This window comes from Paramormyrops kingsleyae, chromosome 5 (genome assembly GCF_048594095.1).
Source record: "Paramormyrops kingsleyae isolate MSU_618 chromosome 5, PKINGS_0.4, whole genome shotgun sequence".
Taxonomy (NCBI): Eukaryota; Metazoa; Chordata; class Actinopteri; order Osteoglossiformes; family Mormyridae; genus Paramormyrops; species Paramormyrops kingsleyae.
Window position 1 is genome coordinate 25,954,709 of NC_132801.1, and position 23,274 is coordinate 25,977,982.

General features: G+C 43.5%; 1 protein-coding gene across 3 annotated transcripts in view; it reads left to right on the forward strand.

Annotated features, from left to right (window-relative positions):
• Positions 1–4,906: 4,906 nt before the first annotated feature.
• The window catches only part of thrab (thyroid hormone receptor alpha b), a 102,966-nt gene continuing 84,598 nt past the window's right edge, over positions 4,907–23,274 (forward strand). The window contains exon 1 of one of the 3 annotated variants that reach the window (XM_023814264.2): positions 4,907–5,265. The gene's annotated coding sequence lies outside the window, so the exon portion shown is untranslated. Of the gene's footprint in view, positions 5,266–21,020; positions 21,240–23,274 lie in introns of those variants that run through there. The other 2 variants (XM_023814263.2, XM_023814266.2) reach the window with 2 other exon arrangements.

Below are 23,274 nucleotides of genomic sequence, written 5' to 3' on the forward strand. Positions count from 1 at the left end.
TTCTCTGTACATGAGCTGCCAATTCCCAGTAACCCTTTAAACCAGTATTGCTATGCTGCATCATCACCATAGTGGGCTAACTACACACTGAACATAACAATCATCAAGGGATTGTCTGCTGAGAGAGCAGATGAGAAACTGTATGACAATTAGTTACTAACCAACAGCTTAAAAATATTGGCAAGACCGGAAAAAATATGGAGAGCCTTAGATGCCCATTTAACTGGCCTCAGAATGACAATAGCGAGCTTCTGTGAGTTTATGCTGTAGAGCCCAGGTGTCAGACTCCAGTCCTGGGGGGCCGGAGCCCTGCACATTTTTGGGTTTACCCTCGTTTAACACACCTGATTCAACTTCTTGTGCTAATTGCCACATAGCAGTTGAGCTGAATCATTTGTGGTGGAACAGGGAAAGAACTAAGCTACACAGGGCTCCGGCCCCCCAGGACTGCAGTTTGACACCCCTGCTGTAGAGTAATAATTCTGCTGTATGTACGTCTTTTGGGATATTAGTGTGTATGTATAGTGGGTCCCTCCCGCCGGGGCCGGTCCGTCTTGCAGGCGGCGTGGGCGTCCTGTGGGCGCGCCGGGTCCCTCCCGCCGGGGCCGGTCCGTCTTGCAGGCGGCGTGGGCGTCCTGTGGGCGCGCCGGGTCCCTCCTGCCGGGGCCGGTCCGTCTTGCAGGCGGCGTGGGCGTCCTGTGGGCGCGCCGGGTCCCTCCTGCCGGGGCCGGTCAGTCCTACAGTAAGTCCTATAGGCAACAAAAGTGCATACTTAGAGTAAGTTCTGAGGGGACGTTGACTTGCCAGACAATTTCACTTGAACGTCGACAGCGATGCTCAGCTTGGGTGTCACGTGGGCTAGGCCCTGCCTACCAAAGTCCGAAGACATGCGGCCAGTAAAATAATGCCGCAAAACTGGCAGCAATGCGTGTATGTCTGTGGGAAAGTGTGTCTGTGCCCTGTTAGGGTCTGGCATCCCATCTAGGACATTCCCTGCCTTATACCCTGTGTTCATTGTACCCAGGTGATCATTCTGCAAAGTCATCAAAATGTTTATCTTGAAACATGGAGGAAGGTGGCAAAGGGGCAGTGGTTTAAAATACGCCTCATTCTATAGCTGCGTTAATAAATGGCCAACTTGTTCTGTTGTGTGGTATAATAATCAGGGATTGACATAACTGGTATTCAAGTATGCATTTGCGGTTTACATGAGTAAATGTGTGGTCATTTCTTGTCATAAAAATGCAAATACGAGTAAAATAAGTACATATTTGCATTTTTATGATGAAAGATTACTGTACATTTAATCTTTTATACCACAAATGTGTACTTGCGTACTGGTTATGTCAATCCCTGGTAATAATAATTAATTCTGCTACATTACGTGTCCTATGATTACCATATCCCCGATTATTTTAATAGGAATACTGACACCTTAAGTCGTTTCTATGTATATGAAATCTGCAATCTTTAGTCAATATGAGGTCATAGCTAGCAATTCAGGTACTGTAGTGCTTTTTGTTATATACATATATATATATATAAACAAATCAGCTTTTTTTGCTTGAGTCTTCTGTGGGATTTGGACAGATTTTTCTTGCAAGAAATATGAGCAATGTGCTTTGAAGCAGTAAGAACTCTGTAATGCGGGGATCTGGATTGTATCATGGCAGAATAGAACATCGAGTACATTTTAATTTCATTCAAGTGTTGCTTATGCTTATGTTATATTGTGTGGTAAATGTAATACTGCTCTGTAAAGGGTCTTTATCTCACTTACTGTATTCCACGTACAACTGCAGTCTAAAATCAGTTATACGTCCTCATCCAACTGTTAAAACTTTAACAGAGGGCAAATGGCTAGTGACTGCACCTATTATGTATAATTACATGCTGATGAAATGCAGGTGTCTGAGAATGACCAACAGCATATTACCGATGTCTCACATGACTTTCTATATGAAAATTTTAAATCTCAGGTTTATAAATTATATGAATTCTGAAATTGTGGCCTAATGCCTTGAGGGCCGCGGCTTCGGATTCTGCCCCAGCCCCAAGTGCAGTTTGCATATACTGCCTGCGCGTGTCCTGTGATGGACTGACATCCAGCCCAAGGCTCTGTGCTTACTGGGATAGGCCTACATTGAATAAGCAGGTCAAGGAAAACGCATGGATGGATTATCGACAGGCCGCAAGCCTTTATGGCTTTGTTATGGAGTTTTCGAAAGAGACTTTTGCTATAAAACTGTCAAAACAAAGCTGAACAATGCAAAAAGCCCTGGCTTACAGCCGACGAAAGCTATGTTTGCTCTTTGCACTGAGAACATTTCATAAAGGACTTGTGCTACGTTGGTACAGGGGGGTGATTTTTAGACTTCAAAAAAAATCTAAGTGCTAGCTACTGTTCCTACAAACTAGATATTCTATCTATCTACTGTATCTATCTATCTATCTATCTATCTATCTAGCTGGGGAAGCATTCCAGGTGGCTACATCTGGAAGCTGTCTGAAAGAATGCCAAGAGTCTGCAATGTTGTCATAGCAGCAAAAGGAGGGTATTGTGAATAGTCTACAATTTGAGAAAATTTTAAGATGTTGAACACTTCTTTTGGTCATTACACTGCCTCAAAGCCTTTCATAAAGTGTTCATTTATATATACTGTATATACATATTGGAATTACTGACCTAAAAGGCTGTGTTGTGTACAAAGTGGTACCCCTCACACATACATGAATATGATATATGTGACATACTGTATAGTTATGAGCAGACATTTGGTCACATCCTCCGGCCTCAATGACTGCAGCAGTGTGACTTTTCACTAACATGCTGCAGAAAGGTGGTGGTTTCCTGCTCTAATGCGGCTTCAAGGCTTTTTGTTAGCTCCTCACACTCTGTGATAAATCCAAAAGACAACAAAGACAACACACGTGAGCCACCAACTGGGACTTCCAGTGAAGCAGCCCAGCTGCAACTCTGAGCAGTACTTTTTGTTTTTCCTGTGCTGAACATGTGCATCCCCCCCCCCCCCCCCCATTTACTGTAAGATTAGCCACATTTAGGGCATTTTGCTGGCTGGTTTCTTTGTGTATCTGTAGCCTGGCTTTCCCGGTGGCACACTGGAGACATGAGTCTGCTAAGGACAGTGATTCTGTTACAGGGTCACAGGGATTCAAAAGCTAATGGAGAAAGCTGTTTTTGAATGGAGAGAGAGAGAGAGAGAGAGAGAGAGAGAGTTGGACTGGACTGCATACGTCAGACATAATTCACACATCTCATGTACTCATAATTTCTAAATTTATTTAATAATTGCATCCATATATTCCCATCATCCTCTCAGCAATTTTAGCCTTCTCCATATTTCACGGAAAAGGTTTGTCATTCTCCTTTTGCCATGACTACAGCCAAAGAGACGACGTACAGGCATGTACTCAGCGGCAGAGCTGCTGCTAATGTTAGTGCCTTTATGGCGAAATGAAAATGTTTCTCATTCATTGCACTGAATGAATCAAGGAAATCCATTAGTAAATATATATACGGAATACATGGGAGCTTCCTGTTAATGTGACTACACTAACCTTAAAGAGCATTTAAGGGGAAAGTTCAGAAAATGGTAATGATGAAGGACCCTAAGTGTGTTTACATCCTGGTACTGAGTGGCATTTCTTGTGCTTAGAGCCCCACACTGAAGCTGTTAGTGTGCTTAGAGCCCCACACTGAAGCTGTTAGTGTGCTTAGAGCCCCACACTGAAGCTGTTAGTGTGCTTCGTGAGCCTCCGTCATTCATAGCTGACCACTTCTCGCTGAAAGGAAACCCAGGAGAACTTCACCACAAGCGCAATTTGGGGCATCAGTTCCAAATAAGACAGCAAAGGCATCTCATCTTCGGTGTTCAGGGAGCACTAACTTACATGCAACCCCCCCCCCCCCAGTCATACTACCCCCCAAATCAATACACCAGCACCATATCCAAGATGCAATTGTAGGACCTGCAGCCAGTGTGGCCTCCTGCCCACTGAGGCCTGTGTCTGGTACCTTAGGTGGGTGTGGCAGAAAGAGTCTAATCTTCGGGTTTGAGGGCGTTGATGACTATAAAACTACGCTGAACTAAAATAATCTTGCCTTTAAGTAAAAGGTGATTAAATATTTATAAGAAAAAGTGTTTAAGATATCTTTAATGAGAGTTAAATAGCTCACAGTCTTAGCCTTTTATTTTCATTTAGGCAGTTAAGATTATTAACTTGCTCAAGGGTACAACAGTGTTACTTCTCTCACACGAAAGCACTTGGGTCATAACTCCAGCTATTGCATTCCCTGCTGCCCATTAAAATGTACACAACTGAGAAACCAATGGATGTAAAATGATAATACAAAACGAGAGGTGTAAATAGGCTCTTAAAAGTGTTCGGTTTATGACAAAAAAACCCATTTAACATATATCTTTACAACCCAATTCATCTTTAAAACAGCGCTAACTATTTTGGCAGGTCTTAAGATTTTCTCAGAGGGCAACTGTAACCAAAAAGAAAAAAAAATCACGACATATATTTCTTCTTTTTTTTTTTAATTTTGTTTAACATATGAACAAGTATACACTAAAGAGGAACCACTCAGCCAGGATTTGGGGAAAAAAAATGAAAAATCTACAAATCAGAACAATCTAAATACAATGACATATAACATATAATGGTTGCACAGACCAATCATAGAAAATAAGATAAGTAATGATCAGGACACATATGCAGTCGTGACATGTTACAGTGCGTCCGTCATAGGCGGCCAGGGTACAGTAAGCGCTTTACGGTGTCGTCCTGTAGAGTGCAGTAGATAGTTTGATTAAATTCTTTTATACAGGCCTCTAGCTGTACGCGCCCACATACTGTACATAGGCGATGGGAGGGAGGGAGGAGCGTTCGTAGTATTTTGTTGATTTCCATTTCCCTGTCGTGGCAGGCGAAGAACACGGCCGGAGAGCATTTTTATTTTTCCCAGAGATATAGAATAAAGCCGCATGGTGTGCGACTCGCCTAAAACGCCATCGCGAAGCATTAATTTGACTGCAAGTCGCGGCCGGCGGAGGATTTTCGCTCGAATATACCTTACTGTGCAGTGTACGTAACTATTGCGCTTAGCGTGGATACGGCCGCTGCCTGGACTTTTTGCCCTTCTTTCTGTTTTTTTTTTTATCGCCTTTAATTGCGATAAAAAGCAGCAGATCGCGGCGATCGCGGACGCAGGGACCGCACGGTGAGTGCCGCTGCAAAGTACGTACTTTGGACATATCTATCTCAGCGGGGGCATTCTGCGTTTTGTGTGCTGGGATCTGTCCGAGGAAAGCGCCGCCAGTTTGCATCAGATAGCTAAGTGGTTTTGACAGATCCAGTGCGCTACATTGTGACATTAGTTTTGGATCGGCTGCGACACAGCCCGTATGCGGCGTTACTTTTGCATTCTGGCCATGTTCATGCACCGATATTTATAATTTTCTGAATTATTGACCTACATTTAGCGGCGTTTTTAGCCAGGATCATAAAATGTAGAATCACGCCGTGTCGCCCAGTTTTGAGCTAGTGAGCGAACTATTTGCACGAATGTGCATTAAGTAAGGATATATTTCTGCACTTCTTTCTGTATACTGTCTGCTTAACGAAAATGTGTTTTTGGTTTGCGCAGTTACTGTAAAGATTCCTTTTCAATGACATATTCTCCCTGTAGCTTTCACTGCTGAGTTTGTAAACATCGTAAAAATTTTCTGCTGCATCCGGACGGGCCACTGTAAAATGCCTGCGTCCACCATAACTGAATTACCAATTAGAAATGTAACTAATGCATCTATTAACGTTGATCCCACACTCTGGTTTTTATATATTAATCCAGAAATCGTAGTCATCTGTGTAAAATGTAATAAGGGAGGAATGGTTGTGCAAAAATTATTTGGGGGTCTGCAGCAGAGTTTCGTAATTCGCTGTTTTTAGTTTTAATTCCCATGCGTATTGCTCTGCAGAAAGCCATGATTGCACAGTTAAACAATAACATTGCTCAATTGATACTCTGATGCACAATATTTTCTAAATTATTCAGGAAGGGGAGTGCATTTGGAAAATTGCGTGCTCGTTTGTCCTGGTTTGTGTACATTTAATTCAATAGGCTGCACTAGAGAAAGTTTATATCGGGTCTCCCGCTTTCTGTAGGTGGGGAGACGAAGCTGAACAGGTGCGTCCCGTTAGCTTTCCTGAAACGCTTCATACTTGTGCCTCGACAACAGATTTATGAACGAAATCTTGGGCCCATTTCATATGCCCAGCCAACATTATTATCTCCTTCTCGTATGAAAACAGTTGAATGAATATTTTGTTAAAATATTAAAATATGTAAATGGCATGAAGGCTGTAGTTTGGCATTTGATGTGTACGTGGTTATTTGTAAATGATTATTAAATGCAAACAGTAGTTTTCAAAACATCACTGCAGGAATCAACAACAAACAGATCTCTTGTTCCAGATTGTAGTTTACAACTGATATCTGAATGAGCTCATGGAAAATCAATTTCAGGAGCTGCTTAAAAATCAGCCGGTCTCTTCCTTAATCATTATCTGCTATTTTGTTGCTTAACGCTGTATGGCCTATACTTTTTGTTTATAACTTAGTCTTGTTATTGGTTATGAGTTAGCAGCTCAGAGTATCCCTTGAGTTAGGGAATCCCCTGGTGCATAATATGAATGAAGCTGGTAGAAGCGGAGGGTAACTTGGTGTAAAAGAGCCTCTTGTCATTAGTGGACTAATGAGCAGCTGAATGAATGGGACACAAAGGGTGCCGTTGTCATCAGCGGCGTTTGTGTCCTCGATACCGCCGTGGGAGGTAGCCCGGTGCGCTCTCCTCGCTTTGGCCGGACCCACGTCCGCTTCTGCCAAGTTTTTGGAATGGCTGAACTCCTTTGGAAGGAAACCGGTGCCATTCTCTGGCTTTTTCTCCTGGTCCCTCCCTGCCGTCCTGCCCTGGGATTGCAGCATGGCTTGACGTTTGAAGAATGCGAGTTTGGTTATATAACCTGGCAATGCAGCTGATGTCTTGCTCCGAATTCACTGTATTATGATGTCACAGGCTGGAAGGAGCAGGCCTGATATTTAACCCTGCATCATCCCTGCATGACTGTGGGGGACACTTTGCACTGTAAGTCTTGGGTGGTCCTCACTCTGTGTTTTATGAATGACTTTTCCTTGAGCTTACCACTGCAAAAATTAATACACTTTTGCTACAAACAGCAATTCAGTTCTGCCTGTTAAATAAGTAAGGGAAAAGTGATACCAACAAAATATTACATTTGCATTAGTTTAAGCAGCCAGTACTTTTATCTGAAGTGCTGTATCACTCTGCAGAGTTATTCGTGCAAATAAATAAAAAGCGTATTACACATATACAGAGTACTTGTAAGTGTGGTAAAAATAATAATTAATATTCCCTAATTTGTACTTCACTCTTAGTACAGTAGTTGTGATTCATTTCATTTTTGGTTTTCTGACAGTAATTGAAAAACCGTTTCAGTGGTTGCTTTATATTTCCCTTTTGTTCTTCTTGGGACACTCCCAGTTCATAATAAAAGAACAAGTGGAAAGTGTATACATCAGAAATCCCATTTAAAGAATCATGCGGTTTTAATAAGATTCCCTGCCACATCGGGTGTCTATGTCTTTCGGAAGCGATATGGCTGACATTAAAGGCCTGAGGGCCTACCAAGGGCACCCTGCTAATACGTTAACTGTAGCTGAAGAACTATTAAAAAGCACTTTTCGCAGCTGCTTAAGGAAGTTTTACCTGTTAATTGCAGATTCTGGGAGTGAGGTCATCTGTGCTCAAGCCAAAGTCATTTTCTGTTGCGGCTCATTCAGTTAATTCTTCAATTTTAAGTGGTTTTCAATGAAAAAAAAAACTATTTTGACAATTGACTTTAATATTATTTTCACCTCACATAAAAAAAAAACTACTTTTTGCTTGATGTTTTTGCTTTAATGTATCTGGAATGTATGACATCATTTATTAACATATAGCTTAATGCTGGAATTCAATGGGTTCCCTTAGAACACGTTCTTTAGATGAAATGGAGCATATTAAAATAAGCAGTCAGTCAGACGGTAAGGCAGTGGTGCTGGTTTGCATGCCATTCTGCTGAACAACGCTGTATTTATCGCCAGCCGTTTGATCCCCTCATCTCCAGCGACCTGCTCTCTTAAAGATAACACAACTGCTTTCACACAGACCTTTCTCTCATGCCACACTCTGCAACTTTCCCATAATGGGTTTCTGCAGCCCCACAAGTGCTGTATGCTTCTCTATCCATCTTGGATATCCGTAGTTAGGCTTGTGGTTTTTCTACCCAGATTGTTCTCAGCACCTGTCTTCAGCTGTGATCAGAGCTGCTGAGAGCCAACGTTGGTCCTTTAAGCTGGAATCAAGGTCAAAAAGCATAAAAAAAAAAAATCTATTTTTGTCTGTGTATGAACACAGACAAGGCAGGACTTTGCCTGTTCAGGTCCTCCTTATTCATGCAAAAACATCTAATAGCGCTGTCCTGCACACAGGGGATTTTCCCTAATGGTCTAACGGTTCTGACTGTGCTTGGCATCCCTAACGTGAATGTTTTCTCCGGGCCTGATGTGCAGCATGTATTGCGGTGCTTGGCGGTTAGGAGCTGTCGTTATGCTCACTGTCAGCATGAAGAGGTGCTCAGGGGATTGTTTATGTGGCAGAGTGAAAACGAATTTGCACCACCAGTTAAATATCATTCATTTACGTTATACCATATACAAAAGTCCCTTTTTTCCCCCCAAATTTTATTGACTGCATAGGTGAAAAGTGAAATCAAACCTGCATTTATTCCAGATGCATCTTCAGTACAGAAGTAAAAATTAAGCGCACTGTCAACTGGAAACAGTTTGTCCTGTGGATTTAAACCTATATTTAGAGCTATTTAAATAAATGCAGGGATCTGCAGCATGACAAGCCTAGGAGTAAAGCTGCATGCAGTTTTAAAAGTAGTGAACTGCAGGCTCTTTTATGCACAATTTTCCGTGATATTTTCAAGTTTTATCTGTCTTTCATTTCACTCATGTATACAGTAAGATCTATAACGGCTTGCCATGATTGATGTAATAATGTCTCTTAGTATATGTTTTACCATCTTGCAGTTTTTACAGTTTATTCAGTAACAAACACACAAATTTACATGTAAATATATCCATTTTTTAACTGAAGCAGTTTCTGGATATCTGCCCTGGTCGATAGATTTTTTTGGATTCAAGAGCAGAGATGCTGGTGGGAGTTAAACAGAAACTGCTGAAGTTTACTGTAATTTTCAATTCCCCAGTAAAAAAAAAAAGAAAAAGAAAAGTTGTATTACAAACCGTTTGACGTGTAAAACATTTTTATTTGGCATTCCTAAATTGTTATTGTTTGTTTAAGCTGTTTGAGGAAACACATGGCCTCGTGACACATTTTAGGAAATTGTTGGACGAATTTCAGGATTGTGAAAGATCCCAGTTTTTTTTTTCTTTGAGCCAGCCCTTAACATTACCACAGACTGTTTTTTAAGACGATGGCTGAAGTTTCAAGGGTAAAAGACGTGCACGTTGGCTGGGCTTGCATGAAATCGAACAGCGTTGCATAAGAATATTTTGACGACCTGAATCAGTCCAAAACAGGAGTGGAAGAACATGACGCAGTTTGTAGACAGTGTGGTTATGCTAATTCTGGTGGGGAAATGGTCACTGTACTTCTGAAAGCCTTAAAGATTCCCTGAATAGCACATTCCTCTGCTGGTGTGTTCCTACTTCAGGCACTCATTGACAAACTCAAAGGTGGTCACCACCGTGAAGTAACAAGTAAGGACCTGTTTGCATCTGAGGTGCTAATTCATAGCAGTGGTTGTACACCTGCTTCACCTGCACAATTACTCAAGTGAGTGGTTGATTCAACGTTAGAAATTTCAGTTCAAATTTGAACAAATGGAGTACAAGAAAAAAAATAACGATCTGCTTTGAATCAATGCAGCACGTTGATAAAGCTTGATATTTTAAGTCTAATTATCACATCCAAAATATAGACTGACAATTAAATGTTAATTAAGCATTAGGGGGCTGCATGCTGATATGGCTTCTAATTCTGAAGGACAACGAGATGCTTTACATTGGTGGGCAATCTAAAGTATCCATGGCCCTCATGCTAGCCTGCTGCTCCAAGAAATCCCGCCACCGTTGGCGATGCAGCCCCCCCCCCCCCCCCCGGTCTGAGGGTTATGTGTCGGTCCCTAATGACCCTGTCGGAGGTTGCTGTGATAATCTCTCCGCCTACTTTCTTTTCTCAGGGGCGGCTGATGGCAGGCCTCTCTGATCCTGTTTGCGTTCTTATAGCCGCTAATGTTTTTTCCTATGTTATTTATCCTCGCCAGTGCTTTTTTGGCTAACAGCTAATAGCTCCGTCGCGCCAAACTCCGCAATGCAAGTCAGCATAAATCCTGCAAGATCCCACACCAGCAGTCAAATTAAGTATTTTGTTTGTGTATGTAAAACAGGAGCATGTTCAGTGAGACTTCCCAAAACAGATTTGCATGAAATGCTAGAAGTACTTCCCCCGATTTGTGATTACAGTTGCCCTCCTGGTTTTGCAAATTTAAATGTTTGTCGTTTTGGTTATTCGTGAGTTGGCTGTGAACAATTAAATGGGGATATTTTTGGAGCTTTCTGGAAGATCGAAGGAATTTGCCCACGATCAATTAACCGAAAACAATACAAAAAATTATTCAAATCACATAAAATATGTAAATGCTACAGACATTACATGCACATTACATACATGTAATATATAAATATTACTCTTACGTAATATTTGTTAGTTTTAGTGCACGCGGTAGCTTAAATATTAAAAGTTATTTTTGGTAATAAAAAATGTAAAAGAATCATCCTGGGATATGTGCATGTTGGCTTGGCTACACTGCATACACTCGTGTAGTAGCTGTGTCTGTGGCTTGGGAATGTCATGCTTCTTGTAGTAAGTTTTAAACTGATTGTGCTGCTAATTTTGCATTTTTAATAACTGGCCCAAGTATTATTTTTGAAGTTTCACATTTGCGTGCATCTTCCGCCCCTGACCCTCATGAATGCGCTTGGGTGACTGTATTTGTTTTGTATGGTAGCTACTGTTTTAATAATGTTAATAACCTTTTTCTGGTTAACCGGTGGAATGGTGTAAATGATATCTGCAGTATATCCAGACTGAAACCGTGAAGCTGCGATAAATTAATGAAGATATAAGAACTTGGTGCTGGATTCTGAATTTTAGCCTAGTTGAAGGTTTCCTTGCTTGGGATCCTGGCATTGAATGGATTAGTGCCACTCGAACCACGTTCATGCAATAGGAAGAGCGTCGTCATCGCTTCAGGTGCACAGCGCATGCTCATCTACACTTGTCATCGCGTGCTGATTGTTATCTTCCTTTGCACACCTGTATGGTCTATCTCCCCTCCCCCTTATACCCCCAACCCCAGCCTGGGCGAGAAAATTACCTTGGAGTTCTGCGTACATGTCACACAGAGTTACAATGTGATATTTAGACGCCATGTGGTGGAATCACTGCTAGCTGGGTAAGGGGGCATTATAATTTACACACGCCCAACCCTATTGACGTCAATGCAATTAGAAATTTTTTACGCTCAAGTTCAAAATAGCGATGCGTGTAATGAATTTTATAAAAGCAGAAGCAGGTTACTGTCTGTAATATTTTTGGGTAGATGCCATCCCAAAAAAAAAAAGAAATGAAAAGCGTTATAAAGGCGTAGAGACACCCTCCGGCTGTAATCAGATAGACGAGAGACTGATGACATGCATGCATTTAAATCAGGGTTGAGCAGGAACCTGTAGTTTCAGATTAAATCCACATCCCAACGGGTGTGACATGTCGGAAGCCATTTGGCTGTGCTCCTCCGCGGACGACAGTGACGTGGTCACGTGCTGTGACCTTGGTTTTTCTCTGACACATTTTCCGAATATCAGACCTGTTGAGCAAGCTGTTGGTTCAATTTTCTGCTGAAACGGTTTCCACTCTGTGAGCGAATGAATGAGATGCAGGCGACTAGGGGGTCTTTAAGCAGCTGGAAAGGAATTTCTGTTTGTGCGCTTGACTTCTGACGGTGTTCTATGGGAAATATTGGGGTTAACAGCTTAATCCTGGAAAAGGTCACCCTTTTTGGCCGATCTCACCGTTTTTTTTGTTTTTTTGTGAGAATGTGGGTTTTTGTCCATATGCGCTGGAAATTCCTTCACTGATTGTAAGATTTTTCATCTTTACACATCTGGCCCCCCAAGCCTATCCCTGTTCACCATTCAAGTGACGTGCTTGTGATCGATACTGAGAGTCTCTCAGATGTGAAGGCAGCAACGTATGTGCAGTGTTATGTACAGTAACAGTCACAAGGCTGGACGTTATCTTACCCATAGAGAGGTTTATTTGTACTATTCTCTGCATTTTAGAATAATTATAAAGACATTGAAACTATAAAATAACATACATGGATTGGGTGCTAACCAAAAAATATAAAACAAATGTAAAAAAATGTTAGGGGAGGGGTGAGGCTGCTCTGTGGGTTGGGAATCAGAAGGTTGCTGGTTCAAATCCTGGGTCAGCTGAATGATCCCACCATTGGGCCCTTGAGCAAGACCCTTAGCCCCAATTCCTCCAGGAACTGACTGACCCTACAGTCTCCCCTACTCCAGTTCCTTGAGAAGGCCTCCTGAGATGCTTTTCCAGCTGTCCTGAAGGTCACACTTATATGCTGAGCACTAATTGGCCGGTTTTCCTTCACTCTCTGGTCAACCTTCTCCAAAACCATCTCTACTGTGTTTAGCTCATGTGGCCAGGTCATGTGATGTGACACTCTATCACTGTTTTTCCAGGCGGTTTGGTGTGTCCCAACTTTTAACTGGTGCCATACTTCTCATAAAAGGGTAGTACTACAGTTTATGTCCTTACAGGTTTTTAAAAATTTCATTAAAGTACAATAGATGACAGTAAGCTGGTCTTTTAAGTATGGGAAAGCTGGGGTGAATCAGTGAGGGAATCCATGCGAGAGGGAGAGGTCCGGACTAACAGAGCCGTGATTAGCGGGCTCCCCGTTTGCAGCCTCTATGGTGGAACACAAATGGGTCTAATAAACAAGAATGATACTTCACAAGTAAGTGTCTCCTCTACTGGAAATTTGGGTCCGACAAAAAATGAGGCCTCTGTTCCAGTGTTACTGTCAAACCAAAAGACAACATACAGTAATACATGCCGTCACTGGGAATTGGGAAAAGGTGAAATGAATCACACAAATAGCTATGGGCCTCCTGATTCACCTTCCCTTCTTCTCCGTACCTAATAAAAAATAAACTGGCATAAAACAATGAATCAGGAGTGAGCTGGAAATTTATGGCTGATTTCGAGGTTTTAAAATAACATCACGGTCCTCAGTTCAGATCATAACTTGCACGAGTGACTGTTCTTTGGCCCTGTAAAATGGTGTGGTGGAAAAAACCTACACTATATAGAATGTAAAGTAAATATTGGACATAGCTTTTTCAACCATTTTTCAGACCACCTGTGATAGAACATTTCTAGCCGGGTATATTTTCGTAGAACCTGTGGATGTTTCGCTTGCAGTCCTGTGTTGTCTGAGTCTTTGCTGTACACTGCGATGTGACATTTGTTTGGAGGATTGATGTGAATTGTTTTGCCCTCATTGGGGCTTCACTACGCGAGTCCTCCTGCTGTCTCCGTACTCTGTGGGCACCATCAGTCTGTTCCTGCCCTCCTCTGCGAATGCATCAGCCCAGTCTTTTAATGCAGTCAGCAGAGTGGTGCTGCGGGTGGGGGTTCCACATATTCTGTATATTCTGTATATTATTCTGTACTGCACTGCATATTATTCTATACTTCTCCATATTACGTATGTATTTTAGTTAGTATTGTAACTTTGGTTATTCTAACTGTTTTGCATAACTGAAATTCTGTTTTTTTTCCTCGCACAGTCTAAGGGTCGTTCAGGGTACATTTCACTACATGTTGTACTTGTATAACCATGTATGTGACAAATGCAGTATCTTGTATCTTGTATCTTGTATCTTGCAGTGCCTCTAGCAACTGTACCTTTAGTTAAAAAAAAAAAAAGTGATGAGTCATGGGGCCGCCTGGTTTAATGTCACCGTAAAGCAGGCAGACATGCTAGGCGCCACGACCACGAGAGGATAGAGCGAGGGCCGTGGGGGAGGATGCTGAGAGCGATATCACTTACATCAAAAAGAACAAGAACAAGGAGCTGCGTTGTTTTTCGGTGCCATGATCACATATGATTTTATGTGATCTGATATCACATACAGCTAAACTCCTTGCTTCTCTCTATTGCTATGCTATGGAAATGTAGCGCCCATCTGTGCCGACCGCCGGCCCCTCTGCTGGGCAGCGCGGAAGCACCGCACTGTGATTTGCAGGCCTCCCAGGTCCTGCCGAAAAGGCAGGAAGGCAAGAAGCTGACGTGCGGGGGAATTGGGGGGCAGTGAAAGCAGCGATAATCTATGCCACTGCCGGGCAAGAAGTACAAACTGATTTTCTCCATTGGTGACACACGTAAAACTATGGCATACAATTCAGTATGTAGCTTTTTACGCCAAAAGCAATCGCTTAAGCGATCACTGCTTTTCTGGTTTTGGTCTGGAGAACACCAATAACACAAGAGATAATAAGTATTACAGAGCCACCATTAATCAGCAGATCGTCCCGTAACCGCAGAAAGAGCAACGTCGTTGACTTTGATTTTGGAGGGAGGGAGGCATAACTTAATAATTCTAATACAAAAGTCAGTTTTTGTGGGGGATGAATGAATCCAAAATTAACTGTGAAATTCTGTGAGTTAAAAGAAACTGTACCATCAGCCATCAGAGGCACACGTTAAAACTACAATGTCTATACCTACTGCACAACGCTGAAGACTGAAGAGCTGTATGAACGTTATGAAAAGGCAGCTGTGTCAGTTGGTAGCCAAGACTATAAAAGACCATAAGCAGTGCCTTACAACGAGGATGGTGATGTTCTTCAGCCTGTTTACCCTGCGTGTTGGGATGTACTGTATATGGCTGTCCGGACGCCGGAGGCCTGCCTGGCTATATTAGGGCAGGCCCACCCTAAGGTAACCTCAGTGTGACCTCGCATGGCTCCTCGCCGCTCTCCACGTCACAGCGTTTACCCCTCGGTCACTGCTCTACGTCAGGCTGGCCTCAGAGCCTCACCACACGTGACTCCAGCCTAAAATTCCCCTGGGGGTCTCCAGCTGACAAGCATGCTTGTGAGTCTCTGGGGAGGTTGTCTGAATTGGACATTCCTGCACCCCCCCCCCTCCACCCCCTGGGACTAATTTACTGTTAGAGGGTTTAACCAGGCCCGCCCCCAGAACAGCCTACCGTCTCTACTTAATCCTTTATGATTTTTGTTTTTTAAAAAAAGCGTCATTGTTTCATATATGACTACGTGTTTGCCATGCCGGTCGAAGGCGCGATATATAAATAAATTGAACTGAATCAAGCTTTTTGTTATTGAAGTTTGGAAGCAGAAGGCCTTTATTCTTTCATATCCTGTGCTGCCGAGAGCGTCCTGTAGGCGTGGTTCCCGATCAAACAGCAGCGTCCGCGGCTTCGCCCTCTGTGCTTGGGCTGTCGTTCACCAGCTGCCTCACCGAAGGCTTCTGAGGGCTGCATTCCTGCTGCATGTCCTGCCCCCCCCCCCACCGCATGCAAACCCAGATATGTAGCCATGCTGGGGCAGAGTCGGCCAGATGGAGGGCTCTTTGGGAATAGGTCACCCCGGGTGGGACGAAAGCAGGCGGAGAGCAGAGAAGGACAGAGCCGGTCCCTCCTCGCGGTGCCACGCTACCATCGCGCTGCTTTAACATTTCCCTGAAAGTCAGAAGTGCTGCGAATCCCTGCAGTTGCCATGGAATTGTTTAGTTACGCCCCTTTACAACCGTGGGAATGGGGAGTTTGACCGAAAGGTAAACTGAGTGGATTTGCATGCCCATGCAGGGCCCACCTAGAGTTAAAATGGTCTTTTATTTCTGCTGTAGAACATGGAGTACAGAAAGAGTGAATTTTTCCAGGTTTGAGCCAAGAAGGGGCCCATCTTGGCTTACAGCCAGTTGATCAATCCACATATTGGCTCAGTTAGTGTGTGCAGGAGTCTATTACGAGCCCCACTGTAAGAGCCTGTCTGATGTTTATCAGTATAACTGGATCGAAGAAGGACTATTTTTCAGGAGAAAAGTAACGCTGGTGTCCTGCTCTGAGGAATTAGTCCCCGCACAGCATCACGCAGTACATCTCTCTCTCCCCCCCAGTTAGTAATAACAACATTATGAATCAGAAACTCCTAGAAGTTAATGCCTGGAGAGAACCGAAAATTTGTTTAATCTCTGATTTTAAATTGTTTCATCTTAAAACAAATTATTTTGACTTCAGCTTTAGAAAGCAGATGTGACTGGCGTAAAATCGAGCATGACACAGTGGTACCGTCCACATGTCTTTGGCTGACAGTGTGCAGTGTGCAGTGTGCAGTGGGGGCTGTGTGTTGTACACAGGGCTCCAGTTGTCATGGCGTGCATGTGGATAGTCTGCCCCTCCCCCTGTGGGAGAAAATGACAAAAACTAACCTCTTTGAAAATATCACCCCCCCCATCTCCCTAAGTTGTTTTGTCTAATTGTCACACGGAAAGGTAAATCTCAACCAGTGGACTCCACAACACAATTTAACCTGGACCACACGACCCCCCCCCCCTTTGCGACTTTGCGAGCCTCAGCAAATTTTATCGTGCCCCCATCCCCCTTGACCCCCACCATCCCCCTTGAAATATTTTTACAACTCGACGCCTGGTTGTACATTTATACCTCGACCGCACCCCTCCCTCGGGCTCCTGTGAAGCGTTTCACCAGATAGGCCCCTGTACAGTTCTCACTGTTAGGTTCCAGTGCTAAGAAAAGTACTAATTAAAACACCGAATATATATTAAACTCTCTGCGGCCACTTTATTAGATATACCTGCTCATTAGCGCAAACAGCCTGCTCCTACAGACAGGGAATTTCGCTAAAGCTAAAGCAGACGGGGTCAAGAGGTTCAGTTACTGTTTGGCTGAGCGTTACGACGGCTAAGACGTGTGATCTAAGCAGTTTTTAAACGTGGTGCCATTATTGGTGGCAGACGTAGCGGTCCAGTGTGTTCCAAACAGCCGCCCTGCAGTGATTTCCACATACTGCACAGTCTAGGTTTTACGGTACCGTGAACAAAAAAGCAAACAAACAAATAATTGTCCGCATTTCTGTGGCCGAAAACGGATTGTTAATGAGGGACGTCAGAGGTGAACGACCAGACTTGTTAAAACTGACAAGATGGCCACAAGTGCAAAAATAACAGCCCAGTACAACCAGTGGTGTGTAGGGCGGCATTTCTGGAACCACACCTCGGCCTGCGGAGTTCTTCTGATGCTACGTGGGGTTACCTAAAGCAGTGGCCAATGAGGATATGTTGACATGATGCTCTGGTCATGTGACTTTCCTTTGACGTGTGTGCTAGCATGAAGTGTTAGTGAGAAGCTTGCACCCGCTGCTTCATTTGTGGTCGGATCCTGTACTGAAGGGAAGCGGACGCTGTTTATCTCTGCATCGGCAAGATGGTTGTGGTGGGGCCTCTTGTCTCCGCGCCCCTCTCATGCTCAGGTACGAATCCCCGCTGTCAGCCGGTCTCCCGAAGCGCCGAGCGGCGGAAGATGCTAGTGGTACGGTACAGACTTGCGGTTACACTGTCCCTCGACCCCCTGCTCCTTGTGTGCGCTGCAGCACGGATGCACAGGCTGCGTTTCTGATTGGCTCCCAGCAATGAATGACACGGCATCACCAGCCAACAGGAGCGCCGCACTGTCCTGGGTCCTGCTGAGGGTGGGTCTAACAGCAATGGCTCCATTCATTAGGACGGCTTGTTCACCTCTGGCCGCTGTGACCCTGTTTCCTATGCACGCCGTACCACAGGAAGCACGTTACTCAAGTAGCCAGCAGCCTGGGAGTATGGCGTAAGTGTCGTACTGCTGTCAGGTTTGGTAGATGTCTGTGTGTGTGTGTGTGTGTGTGTGTGTGGGTGGGGGGGGGGTGCTTACCATATTTGTTTATATAGTCCTGGCTCTTGCTATAGTCTTGGTAGAGTCACTTGTTTTGAAATCTTTTCCTGTTGCTACAACTATATAAAATTATTACTTAGTTGTTAATGAGGAGTTCATTGTTCATGCTGTCAGAAAATCCCCAATTAAAATGACCTGTATGGTAGAATTTCCTGTGGGGAAACAGGATGTGGTGATCTTAGGCATGCATGGTTCACTGCGATGGTCATTTTCTGTTTTTTTTTCTGCTCACATGACAGCAACACCGATCGTCAAGCTGCCAGCTCTCTGCAGAAAGTGTAAATGTCACCGCGTGTTTTCAGTAATGCCTCTGCGATTAACTTGATTGATATCAAAGTGTTACCCTTCTGTCTTCCTGCTCTGCCGGCGGTGCTGAGATAACTGGCTCCTGACCACACGGTGCCGTCGCGTCGCCATGCTCGGAGCGCTGCACCCTGGCGGCTCTCACGACTACACGCTTCAGGTTGCAGGTTTGATGCGTGGGTGGGACTCTGCCTCTCTGCTTCTGGTAAACACGTGCACGCATTCGCTGCAGCCAGAAGCCAGGCACGCAGATATGGCCTTTTAAAGCATTCCAGCCAAATGGCTTTTTCAAAGATTCTGGGGGAGTCAGAGTTAGCGGCAGGAGAAGTGTGCCGCTATCATGTTGTTATAGCCTCTGGGGAGCGTCGTTAATGTCAGACTGAAGGCCAGAGAAGCAAAATCAATGTTTTCCAGGTGTGTCCTGTGGTTTAAAGCCTTCAGGAGCTAAAGACTGTCAGTTTTGACCAGCAGAGTTAAGAAAAAAAAAAACCAAGAAGTTAATGGCCATATTGTCCATCAGGAACGCCTTCAGCCATCAGGAAAGGTCTTCATCAGAATATCATGCATCTCAAAGCGCGAGATGCTGAAAGTAGAGAATGTCGTCCCCTATTATCCCGTCAAATGCTGCTTCATACTCAGCTAAATTACCCTATTTAATTGCATTATATAATTTATTTAGCTGCCACCTTGGTGGTTTAAGCAGAGACCTTCAGCAATGCGCCGTTACGTCGCAGAACTAGACAGCAGGCCGTTTGGCCTCGTAGGTTACCGCCATGTCCAACAACGCATTACCGCGGCGCTCGGGAAATGAGATGTTTTTGCACATGAACGTCTAATTTTTCCAGAGATTGGATGGTGTTGCGCCTATATGTTGCCTTCAAACTAAGCGCTGCATTGCGTGTGAGTCAGGGCTTGTTCCTGGAGGAGCTTGACCGCTATGTGTGCAAATCTCCCCACCTTGCTCTGCCATTGGCTGATCCCGCCCTCGCCAGCTTTGTGAATGGCAGAGGAAATGCCGTACGCGTCCTAGTGCAGTGTGGGTCATCTTACTCACAGGGGCACGAGCAAACCCACTGGCACTGCTGTCAGAGACCCAGACCTGAGTTAATGTTGTCTGGCTTTGAGTGCAGGGCAGCTCCTGCACTGACTAAAATACTGTACGATATCGAGTAAGAATTCTTTGTGCGCGGTTGGCAGTTTTGGCTTAGTTATTGACATGGGTGCAGACCTGTAGGGAGGGCCTGCTTACGTGTGTTTGAAGAGCCAGGCGATTGCATCACTGTGGTAATTGCTGAAACCGCTGAGCTCAGGGATTTCACTTTTTAAAGAGCTGTATCACTCGAGACTCATGTAATATTCACTGACAAAACATTATCACGCTCCATAAAAACGGCTTTCGTAAAGTAAACAGATTACTACCCTTCAGTTTATATTGTGGTACTGCCATCCTCAGTTGGTTAGCAGCATCCATCGCCACCTAATTTGCCATGTAAATTAGGCTCTGTTGCCTCTTCTGAAGTCCTTAGTTACTAATTTCTTTAACCGTGTTGTGATTTGTTTTAATGATTTCCTCTGAAACTCATTCTGGATCTTCTGTAACGTGTTTTTATTCTCATGCCTGAGAAATCCAGTTAGGACCTTGACCCTTTTGCCAGGAATTATCTAGGACAACTGGGATGGCGCGGGCTGGTAATCAGCCGCAGGATTTATTCCCGCTGGGTGTGGGGAGCGGTGTGCACTGAGAATGTGCGAGGCGGAAGCCAGCAGACAACAGAAACACTGTGTGCCCTGCTCTCATGGCAGTGTGTGGCTAAATACTGAGCCCAGACGCTGAATCTCTGCAAGCTTTCTGTCCTAAGAAAGACACATCCCGCCCTTTTTATTCTGCGAACGCCCAAAATGCACCAGATATCATATGCATTGTTTCAGCAACGAGGAACAGGCACCAGTCGCAGAAGGACTTTTATTTTGCAGCTTTTCACTCACTTTGATGCGGGAGGAGAAGTATTTTCTGGGTATTTAACTCCAGCTCTGGAAAAAACTTATGAACTGTGCTACCTTTTCTTTCTGAACTTGTGATTTATCTGCTAATGGTGATTTACTGATTCCGGAGCTTACAGTTTTCTCGACACAGAAGGAAACAGGAGATCTGACAATGGTGCGAGAAACCATGCTAATTGTGGAGGCGTTAAGGAGACTAATTAGAAAAGTACAGATGAAAGTGTGGAGTAACTTCCCAACATTGATTTCATAATTATTTTAATAAAGGTTCTTCGAAGGGCGGTTGGGAAAAAAGGCCTTGCCTTGTCTCGTCTTGTCCCATTCAGCCACGGCCTGCTTTTGCTTCACTTCTTTATTTGACTGTTGCCCCAGGTATATAATTTAGGAGTCAGCAGCATCCACATAGTGCTTTACTGTGCTGAAGTTTCCAACTTCAGTCAGAAGTTCCTTTGAAGTATGTCTGACTCAACTCTGGGGTCCCCAGAACACTATGTTCTCTGATTATTACAACACGTGGTTTCATATAATTCTGTATTCCTTCCTGTACGACAGCAGTTCCTGTTTAGGTTTAGCATGAGAGGTCAAAGCCAGAGAGAATCGCTGCTTCCTGAGAGTGTTGCTTTGTGACGTAATGAGAGTAGAAACAGCCACGGCAGCTCAGATGGTTCAGGACCCTCAGTAAAGGTGCTGAAGGCAGGTAAGGTCAGTTCACTTTACTTTAACGTTGACAGAAGTCATATCCATGCCTGTTTATTTCTAGTCTGAAGTGGCAAATTGCCTTCGGTGAGGCAGCTGCTTTGGAGTTTAGTGCCTTCTGAGTGACCAAAACAAAAGCACACTCATCACCGTCAGCCCAATAGCCACTGTTTCTTTTATACAGTGCCTGATTAAAATGGCACTAACGTCATTGTGTGTCGATCTAATTGTTCAAAAGCAGTTTAATTTCGGAAAACGATGGCGACTTTTGTCGTTACCGTACTGTGTTCCGTCCGTACTGAATATTAACATGTAAACAGACACCGGTTTAGACTGGTCTTTTAACATTTTTGGTGCATTTATTCAAGTGACAGATGTTACAGCCCATACCAATCTGCAACGTATTCAAGGAAAACGTACAGTAATACAAAACAAAATGCCTAACGTCTCTATAAAACTATTTAAAATTAATTTTGTTATGCTAAAACCAGACCTCAAACTAACTCAAACTTAACTCAAACTAACTCAAACTTAACGTTCTTCAGGTGTTTTAAATTTCTTATAAAGTTGATGTTAAACTGAGGAACAGGAACTGGGGTTAAGGCCAAACCAGCAAAAGCAGACGGAGAAACTGGAATTGATGCTGATGCTTTTGGTAAAAGTGTCCAGTAAATAAAATGATTGATGATAGTTAACATTGGCCCCCCTAGATCTATCTGAAGGTAACATGAGCAGTCAGGCAAAGTGATACCAGACTGTGCCACGAGAGCGTTTTATTGAGCTCCTTGAAATACAGGATTGCTTTGTTTCTCCTTGGCATTTATCCTCAAGTTTATCATTGTTACAGAGTTCTGGATTTCATCTTTGATTGTACGCATTATAAAAGCAACATACAGAATACATAGCTGGGTAGGTTGTCTGACAGCTTAATTTTATTTTTTTTTACTTTGTCATTTTGCCATTAGCTGTACTTAATTACAATGGACTAGTTTAAATTGAATAGTACAATACTCAGTGTGTTCAGTTGTCTGTTGATTGCAGTTGTTGTCTGATTGAAGATCATATGTTGAGCAAACATTAGTATTGTTTGTGTGCAAAACAATGGTGGAAAACAATTCTGTATTACAAAACAAACACTGATTAATGTAACTTTCCCAGTTTCTGTATTCTGAAAATATGTCAGAGCTGAACCCTGGAATAAAATAACATAATTGCAAGATTGTATTCATGACACACTATTCTTAACATTCTTTTTACAGTATACATTTGTTGTCCTGGAAAACAATTTTACTATCTGTCTATATGATTATTTTTCTAGAATATAAGCTTACTCACAGATTTTGACTTTCATGCCTCACTTCAGCACGCGTCAAATCATGATTGTAGCTGCCAACGAGATACATTGTGAAAAGTCAAATGTGTAAGCTGTCCGGAGACAGAGAAACTGCTCAGAAGTGGGTTTGGGTGATCTGTCACGTTACTGTGGGGACTGATTACCAACCCCATTCGTACAGACACTTCAGGTAATAAAACCCATCTGGGCCCGATTGGACTAAGTGCCTTGTTAGGGTTTAAATGGGGTCACCTGGATGGACGGGGGGGAGTCCGCAAGGTGTGCCTCGGGAAGAAGCTAATGTGAGTGTGTGCTTGGAGACAAGTGCTTTTTTTGCCCCTTATAGTTTCTGTTTCATTAGCTTCCCAACAATAGCCGGTGTTAATCTTTACAGGGGCTTTGTTCCTCATTGCGATCATTTTTGGTGAATATCGATGACATAATTAGTCCGTACTTACAAAGATCTGATACCAGTTGTAGTGCTTGAAATCAATCCAGTGATTGATGCCATGGTTAAGATCAAGTGAGGGTCATTTAAAGAAACGAGGACAGTTCGGGTCAGGTCACACACTGTGGGAAAGTACTTGAGCTCCTAAATATCCTGCGATGAAAGGCATGATCTGGACCATGCTTGGTTTGGTTCACCAGACTTTTTAAATATTCGGTAAGGCGTTGAAATCACCATTGATTTCCCCTGTTACTT